This window comes from Carassius carassius, chromosome 33 (assembly GCF_963082965.1).
Source record: "Carassius carassius chromosome 33, fCarCar2.1, whole genome shotgun sequence".
In the NCBI taxonomy this organism is placed as follows: domain Eukaryota; kingdom Metazoa; phylum Chordata; class Actinopteri; order Cypriniformes; family Cyprinidae; genus Carassius; species Carassius carassius.
The window spans coordinates 18,860,482-18,870,529 of record NC_081787.1 but is presented as its reverse complement, the minus strand read 5'-3'; the positions used below and the strand labels follow the sequence as shown (position 1 = coordinate 18,870,529).

The following is a 10,048-nucleotide window of genomic DNA, read 5'->3' as shown; positions in this document are numbered from 1 at the left end:
TAAAATTAAATAAAATGATTTTCTTATTATTGTTATTAGATATCAGTGTAATATTACAAATATGAAAGTAAAAATCACAGGAAAATTGAGCAAATTGAAATCTTGTTGCAAATGAAAGATTCATACCAGGGCCAGGCCTTGATGTAAAGCTGTTCTGGTTTGAAACTGGCCACTGGGGGATAGTTTAGTGCTTACGAAGGAAGGGCTGCATAGTGAGCATTCCAAAGATGAACGTAATTGACAAGGAATCTGCAACTCTCTGGGATTTCAGATCCAGGGATCAAAGTCTTGTTACTTTCAGCTGAACGTGTTGCAAATCTCCGCTCAGCAGACGGTCTCAAATAACAATCTGAAAGGACAATATCTGTGACATAATGTAACTGTAGTATAAGCTTGGATTATTATGAGTTTGTTTACAGTACCTTGTTTGTTTGAAATATAATTTTGTACAATGCTTTTTATGCTTTATAAATGTTTTATGCTTTCTTTGTTTGATCTGTTCGGTTAAAATTGTATGCATATTGCGTAGGAATCATTTTTAATAATACATGTACGCTACCATTCAAAAGTTTGGGGTTGGTAAGGTTTTAATTTAAGTTAATATAAACTGTAAAATGTAATTTAGTCCAGTGATGTAAAAGCTGAATTTTCAGCATCATTACTCCAGTCTTCAGTGTCACATGATCCCTCAGAAATCATTCTAATATGATGATTTGGCGCTCAAGAAACATTTCTTATCATCAATGTTGAAAACAGCTGTGCGGAAACCATGAAATATTATTTTCAAGATTCTTTGATGAATAGAAAATTCAAAATAACAGTATTCATTTCAAATAGAAATCTATTTCTCCATTATAAATGTAAAAAGATCAATTGGTCATTCTTGCTGAATAAAATAATTGTTCAAAAAATAATGATTAATGATTAGTGTAAATACAGTGCCATCTAAAACAATCAGACAGTCAGCCATTTATCCTTGTTAAGGGACTGATCTGGCTCCAGTACACTATGCTAATGCTTTTCATATCCTAATAAATGATATTTGTTGAATGTTCTGTTTTCTCAGCAGATCTGTATGAGTCAGATGAGAGTTGGCATCCTCTGGCCAGCTCAAGGTGACAGAGACGCATGGTCATCGATCCCTGTCTCGCCTCCTCTCTGTTATCAAAATGTAACATCATTATCTCCTACCCTTTGACCCCTTCTGATGGACACAGGTGACAGCAGTGCTTAAATCAGCACAGCGAGGTGAGGAGGGTCATTATTATCACATTATTCTCATCCTCTCATCACCCAGGAGTCTGTCTGTGATCGTGTCTGCTGGGAGTCCTGGCGTAGATCAACACATCTTCCAATGCACTGTGGGTAATAAGAAACTCTGCTGATATCTGAATTCCAAAAGAGATTGTATTGTGTTTTCGTTTTGCCATAGAAGAACAGAGGAAAGAGGTTCGGGCTCCAACAGTCATGCAACAGTCATCATTCAAGGTAAGAACCACTAATATAACTAATATTACAATGATTTGATGTCGCAATTTGAACACAAAGCAATACACTTTTTTTGTAGCCCATCCTATACTGTTTTTGGTGCAAATTATGTGTCGAGTGTTTTTAGATGCAATTGGATTTACAATTTCCATTTGGTGGACGATAAAATGGGCCCAAAATCCCCATATACTAAGGAGGAACCCTGGCCTTGTCCAGAAACCAGAAGATTTTGCACCCTAACAACTGCATAGCAACGTGCTAATAAACAGACATTCAAACACATCATCAATTGCGTAGCAACACTCTGAAAACTACAGTACCTTAGCATTTTACCAACCTATTTTGCATGGGCAAGCACAAATGTTTTCCTCAGAAAATTATTTAAGGCAGTATAACTGCAATCCGTTTATCTCTTTGTCACATTATAGTTACAGTTTCAGTATGGTGCATAAATGAAACATCTCAGAGGACAAAGGAGGAAAGAATTAGTAAATGGATTATACATATAAATAAATACACTTGTTCATGCTGCAGCTGTGCTAAATTGCCAGATTGATTAAGTTCTTTGTTGCTGTGAGTGAATGAAAGTGCTCTCCCCTGGGAATGAGTTACAAGACAACATGTCAAAGATAAACTCTCTCCTCCCTGTATTACACACACTGATCCAGTCAGTACAGCTCAGGGCCATTATTCCCAGAGGGCCATGGTGTTTCAGGTCTGGGTTATTGGCTCTCTGCTCCACTTCATGTAAATGACTCGTGGTGTAATTGAAAAAAGAACTCTCAGGCGTGTTTGTCCACTTAATCCTTTTAAGATCATTATGAGTGTAGTCAGTTGGCCTGACCCAGCTGCAGCGGGATGGGGAACAATAGGGTCTGTCTCCGGGGCGGGTCGATCTCCAGACCCAGCGGGCCAGAGGTTAATGAATGATTATTTCTCACTTTGTAATCTAGCTGGATCCATGTCTCACTGCAGGGCCCTTGTCCCTGGAGAACATTTGGAGAACAGAAGAAAAAGCACAGCCAGGCGCAGAGGGACGCATTAGACACACACTGGTGAATAGATTGCATTTTTAGAATTATTATTTATTTATTTTTTGATCCTACAGTATCATATATATATAACACTTTTATTCAGCAAGGAAGCATTAAATTGATCAAAACTGATTGTAAAAATAAATTTGAAACAAATAATAACAACCAGTAAAAGCTGATAACACAGACTCATCCGGGTAACTGAAGTCGGCGCTGTACTCTTGCTAGGAACAGTTTTTCTCAGTGGAAGCTTTGCCTTTGGCTAGCTAATAAAATAATAAGACGCAATTCAATATTGTGTGTAAAATTATTTAATTATGTCATCCTGGTATCGCAGACTCGCTCTCTCATTTCATCATCATCATGTCATCATTCAGCTCAGGTGCAGTCAAGTAAACAATATTGACAGAAATTTTGGCTCCAACTAAGCAAACCAAAGTCGACAGTGGCAAGGAACCAAAACTCCATCTAAAAGAAAAAAGAAAACTTGGGAGAAACCAGGCTTATTGATAATAATCAGAAAATCAGCACATTAGATTGATTTCTGAAGAATCATGTGACACTGTAATGTTGTGAGAGTAATGATGCTGAAATTCAGCTTTAAATCACAGGAATAAATTACATTTTAAAATATATCATAATAGACCATAGCTATCTGAAATTGTAATAATATATCACAATATATTATTAATATATATATAATATATATCACAATACTACTGTTTTTATTGTATTTCTTCTTAAATAAAACAGCCTTAGTGAGGATAAATCATTCAACATCTCATTTATCCTAGCTGAGTTGTAGTTAATGTGCTAATGTTTTTATTTTATATGCAACCAAATTTACATGCAACTATGAAAATGAATATAGTTGTCTGTTGTAATTTATGTTGGAGCAATAATAACGAAAGGTTTGCAAAATGTACTATAATTAAACCTATGTAATCAACATGCCTCTGTCATCTCGTTAAGGGCAGCCGTTGTTTTAACTAATTATAAAGACATGGAAATGTATGTTCTGAGAGAGGATTGTGCCTAGGATTCACAGCGAGAGACGAGGAAATCAAACTTCAATAAGTCTCAGAAATATCTCCATCTGAAATAACACAGAGACATTGTCTCTGCTTCTCCTTGTGCCCAGCCAAATGACTAATATCTTCCTAGGTTATTGCGTGCAATGCATAAATATCCATCTACAGTGGCAGAAAACTGTGCAGAATAGACTGTCCCAGGCTATTGTTTCATACTGTGCTGTTTGATGTCGGAGTGGCTTCCTGGACAAATCCTGTATGAGCGATTTGTTTGCATCCACTTGGCTGCTAAATAACTTTTCACATCAAAGAGGGCCACTGTGTCCCGCTCACACAATGGGATCATGACGGGTGATGAATGACGGGACTGTGGACGAGAGTAATGCCTTCCGCTCGTCTGATGAATATCAGTGTGTACAGATTAATGCCCTTGAAAACTATAACAAACAACAAGAAAAAAGAAAAAATGCCCAAATGAAAACATACTATAGAAAAATTATCTTTGATAATTGATAATCTTTGATATATATATATACAGTACAGACCAAAAGTTTGAACATACCTTCTCATTTAAAGAGTTTTCTTTATTTTCATGACTATGAAAATTGTAGATTCACACTGAAGGCATCAAAACTATGAATTAGCACATGTGGAATTATATATGGAATTATATACATAACAAAAAAGTGTGAAACAACTGAACATATGTCATATTCTAGGTTCTTCAAAGTAGCCTCCTTTTGCTTTGATTACTGCTTTGCACACTCTTGGTATTCTCTTGATGAGCTTCAAGAGGTTGTCACCTGAAATGGTCTTCCAACAGTCTTGAAGGAGTTCCCCGAGAGATGCTTAGCACTTGTTGGCCCTTTTGCCTTCTGTCTGCGGTCCAGCTCACCCCTAAACCATCTCGATTGGGTTCAGGTCTGGTGACTGTGGAGGCCAGGTCATCTGGCGCAGCACCCCATCACTCTCCTTCTTGGTCAAATAGCCCTTGATGCCTTCAGTGTGACTCTACAATTTTCATAGTCATGAAAATAAAGAAAACTCTTTGAATGAGAAGGTGTGTCCAAACTTTTGGTTTGTATATAAATATATATATATATATATATATATATATATATATATATATATATATTTTTTTTTTTTTTTTTTTTTTTTTTTTTTTTAATAATTGCAAAGGAATGGCAAATACCACAATTAAATAAAAAAATTTGAAGTAAAAAACACTGAAATAGTATTTCCCCAAAAGTATTCCAACAATCTTTCCAAAATTATTTTACAGTGTTATCGGTTATAAAAATATAATAATTATTACAAAATAATACAATTAATAAACACAATAATATTGGTTATTGTTGGTATACTGATTAACAATAATACTATTTATAAAATATTTATGTTAATACATTTATTTATATACACACATATATATATATATATATATGTGTGTGTGTGTGTGTGTAGTAGTAGTGGTGGTAGTAATAGTAGTACTTGTTTTAAATATTAAAATGAAGTTGTATGAATGTATAAAATAAAATGTACAAAATAAACAAAATTTAATAATATATATTCATAAGAATGTATAAATTAATAATTGTAAAATCGAATCATTATATAATATAATAATATGTTAATTAATATTAATAATCAGTTTTATTTTAAAAATGTGAAAAATAATTTTTACAGTGTGTTACTGGTGAAAAAAAACATATAAAAATGATACAATGTTAAAACTAAATAAAATATAATGATGATTATTACTATTATTTATGAAATATGTATGTCACGCTGTCTGGTCTCTGTTTCCCTGAGTCTCCACTAGTGGTCTCACTTCCCCATAGGCACCTCACCGTAGGCACTACAATTCCCACAAAGCCTTGTCCCTTCATCACAGTAATTGCACTCCTGTTAATTGCACTCAGGTGTCTTCACTTGATAGTCATTACCCTGCCTATATTTACCGGTCTTTTTCTGTTTGTCTTCATGGAGTCCTTTCATTCCATCACCCAGTTTCCTCATCTTCCGAGTTTCTGATTCCCGTTCCTGTTCCTTCCCTGTTTGTTTGTTGTTTGGATGGATTTATGGTTTTGACCCTTGCTTGTTGGATTCTGATTTGGATTACCCATTAAAACCCACACTGCGTTTGGATCTCTGTTTCCCTGGGTTCCAATCGTAACAGTAAATCACTAAATTAATTTATATTAATACTATTAGTTACTTGTTTTAATATTAATTTATATAAAGTATAGAAATGTAGTAGAACTACTACTACTACTACTAATAACTATTTTTATTATAATTGAATAATATTAAATTGAATAATGCCATTCCATACATTAAATGTTTTATGAGTCATTATTTTTGTTGGTGGTGGTGGTCATCTTTGATGTCTTTTAATTGACTTGTCAACTCCTAGACATTTAAAGACATTCACTCCTCCACAAACACATATAAACACTTACTGATTTATTGATCTGCTCTCTTCACCTAGAATGGTCCGCCGTCTTCCCCACACACCGTTCCTTTCATTGTGCCATTTACTGTCAACAGAGTCTTCTCCTGTTCTTCAAGGTGTCTTTGAGACGGCCTCTGTTAAAACCACCAGATGAGCGATAAATGAAGCCGCGATCTGCGCAGTGGTAGTTTCATTTCTCCCATAGTATAGCATGGACATATGGCCATTGTTAATGGGAGTTTGGCATCTGTACCAAGTTGTTTGCCAATCAAAGAAGAATAAAACAAATGCATGACTGAAAAACAAAGATGAAGCAGGCAGTTAGATGATAGGCACTGGGTCAATTGTGAGGTTATTTTCAGTAGTTTCATGCAGCGAGCACATTAACTGCAAACCATCTGAAACATTTTAAAGTGATTGACAAAGCGTGTAAAGTTCAGTCCCACGCTGTAGAGACAAGCCTGCCAACACTTCAAACACTTCTTCAGAGTTTTTAGAGTCTTAAATGTCTTTTTCAGCAGACTCTCATTTGACATTGAGATGATCTAATCATGAGAACTTTACAGCAGTAAAATTATTTTCATCGTTTTGAGAATAACAAGCCATGTGCGATCACTTGAGTCAGTAACTGCACCAGGAAACAGTGTAAATCTTTCTTTCCGCGCTACACACTACTGTAGAAGATCATTTAGGAAGTGGCGTCTGCTTGGCAACGATGCCAACTCTCTCACGCTAAAGGATGTGCTGAGAGCCATATCCTGTGTCTTTACTAATCACAGAAAAGCATTTCACGCTCTGTCATTTCCTCTGGTGGAGCTTCTCTCTCTGGACCAGAGTAAATATAACCTGTCTGACTGAAATACACTGCTATCTCAACCACTGGAGAAATGATGACTACTCTGCTCATGCGACAAGGATAAATCTAGTTGCATTTTTTTTTTAAATACGTTGATACACTAGTGAACCTAAACATTTCCTATGAATACTTAATCTTTTCAATGGATAAAGAAAGTTTTCTACACATCTGTGTCAATTTATGTTAATTAACTTATTTTGTCCATGCATACTGTATATCAGAAGCATTATTTGTCCAACAATTTTGCATGATTATATTGTTGCATGAGTATGCAAGATAAAGTTCTTATGTAGTTTTTTTTTTCATATAATAATAATAATAAACTTTTTTAATCTTATAAGATAGTTTACTGTATCAGTGGTGTTTGCATTATTCTTAGTAGTTTTTTATGTAATAAAATGATGATGATTATTATTATTATTATTATTATTAATTGTTCACCAGTATTATAATTTATAAAGATCATTTACAGAATGGCGGCAGTATAACAAAACAGCCTCTAATGTTACTTCCACTTCCAGAAAAAAAAAAGAAAAAAAAAAAGCCATTGCCGGAAACAACAAACAATATATTATTAATTTTTGAAATGTGTAAAACTATTTCCAGTGTGCAGGAGGTGTAAATTTAGACATACTCAGACACTTTCATTCTGTTCTGTCATTCACCTGAGGAGCCACAGAGGAAGAGAGCACACTTCTCTCAACACCACACAGGAAGCCTTGGCTGCTCTGACGTCAATCAGGGAGGTTCTCCTCACCGATTGGCTGATTCTTACTCTTCTGAATGCCAGGGGACGATGCCAGTGGGACAGGAAGTTGGTGTAGGTGGAGTGAAGTTGCCCAAAGCTCATGGGTACAACAAACGTGCTTATGTGCCCGAGTCCACATCCTCCCTGGAAACGCTACCTTTCTCAGCCACTTCCTCTTTTTTTACATGCCATTAGTGTTTTAAATCGGCAAGAGTGAAAAAAACAAAACAAAACAAAAAACTTTCAAATTTTCAGGCTGATTTTCACAGGCAAATGTCTGTAAGTTAGCATTGTGATAAAAATGTTACTCACTGCGTTGTCTTTTGACAGGTTTGATTTGAGGTGATGCTTTGTGGACTAAAGCATCTGTTTTATGCCTTCAATGTAAATGCAAATTAAATGTGTGAAGCGTTAATTACATTTTAACATACTGTATATTAAAATAAAAAACAGCTACTTTGAATTGTAATCATATTTCACAATATTGCAGTTTTTTATTGATTTATTCAAATAAATGCATTACTTCATATAGAGGCAGAGTTAAAGGTCAGACATTCAACTGACAGTGTCTCTGTCACACACACACATATACTGCTCTGATTGTGATGTGTGAGGGGTCACTGGTTCTATTATTAAGTGTACATGAGGGGATGACACTGAGGAGCATGAGGATATGAGCCAAAGATGCTTCAATTCCCCTGTCTCTAGCTCTTTTTCTCTCTCTGAGACCCTCAGGCTATGGTCACCCTCTCCATCCCCTTCCCATCGCTGCAAACACGGCTGTCTAGATCACTGCTCTGTGTGTGTGTGTGTGTGTGTGTGTAGTGGGCGAAGGGTTGCAGAGAGACATGCTGGTCCCTCAGCTCTGCTGGTGTCCTGGGGCTCACACCAGGTGTTCACACTTTTGCTAATGAAAGAAAAAAGAGCAGGCGAGAAGCAGGGAGAGCAGCCAAACTGAATGAGCTCCGGCTCTGCTTCAGTATTAACATCTCTATTAAACGCTAGCCAACACCTGCTACTGCTGAACAGGCAAAAACCGTAAGCGATCTGCCATGTGTATTTGTCTTTATTTTGACTGAAAGGCAGCCCGCTAGTCATTTGTCACTTTTGCATGGAAGTAAAAGATATGTAAGCGAGTTGAGCCACTGATGACATTGCTTATTATGTTACCTAGTACGTCCAAATTTTTTAAAATAACTTTTTGACAATAAAGGAAGAATGTTTCCTTACAGTTCTTCGTTCAAGGTCCTCAGCTCCCCTTGTAAAAAAGAAGTGTGCTTAATTGTATTTAAAATGCACTTGTAATGTACTGCAAATCTTAAAAGTGTATTTCTAAAAAAAAAAAAATACCTGTACTTGCCTGTAATATAATATTAATATAATAAAAGGCCACTTAAGAGTACTTAACAAGAGTACATTTTCATGGCTGTTTCTTGACAAGCATTTAAAAAAAAAGTTCACTTTGTAAACAATATTTTATTTTAAAGTATGTCATGTACATTTTACATCTTTTCCCTCATGCTTTAAAGAAGTACACTTATTTTGATGTGTTTTTACTAACATACCGCACATGTAAAATACTTGACTATAATTTTAACTGTGATGTGTTATTCAGTATTATATTAAATAATATTTAAATTAAAATGTACTAAATTGCAACCAGTTGGGTGTATTGCATTAATAAGTAACAAGTTACTATAATTTTATTACTTTTGTGGTTGGGAAAAAAATTATAATAATAAAGTAATGGATTATTCTTCATTTTTCTGTTATTTAAATACAGTTACTTCTGAAGCAATTGCATTAAATACTGTATATACTATAGAACAGTTCTGTAGTGTATTTAACTTCTTATGTTGAAATATACTCTACATTTTTTATGTAACATTCTCCCTTTAAATACTTTGATCAGTTCAAGAATAATTTATGTGATTTAATATTTATTTGAAAGAATGAAAAGAGCATGTTTGTGTCTATTCTTGTATTGTTCAACTGGATGAGGTTATTTGTGAGTTTTAGAAAGTAATTAGTAATAAGTAATGCAATAAGTTTTAGAGAAATTAATTAGTACCGTATTCTAATTACAATGTTGAGGATGTAATTAGTAGCTAGTAATTCATTTCTTATTAAGAGCAACTTACCCAAAGACAATTGCAAAGCCATTAAAAATTTTTAATTACAGATATATGTGAATAAAGGACATCCACGTTTCATTAGAAATGACACGACATGTTATTGTTGTTATTTTTTATAAGAAATAAAATTAGTTGTTAGTTCCTTCAGCTCTACACTATAACTATATTTTAACGACAGTAGAATTATGAAATTATAGAAAAAAGGCACTTAGGTAAAAAAAAATCAGCTTACTACATTTAATGTAAATTATAAATATAATACATTTTCAATTATATGTCAGAAAAATCACATTTAGTTTGC

The 10,048-nt window shown here is 34.6% G+C and overlaps 1 long non-coding RNA gene across 1 annotated transcript; it reads left to right on the top strand.

Moving 5' to 3' along the window:
- Positions 1 to 1,272: 1,272 nt before the first annotated feature.
- LOC132114289 (uncharacterized) lies at positions 1,273 to 3,198 on the top strand. The gene is made up of 3 exons (XR_009425279.1): positions 1,273 to 1,488; positions 2,442 to 2,543; positions 2,900 to 3,198. It is a non-coding gene; the product is annotated as an uncharacterized LOC132114289 (long non-coding RNA).
- Positions 3,199 to 10,048: the final 6,850 nt, after the last annotated feature.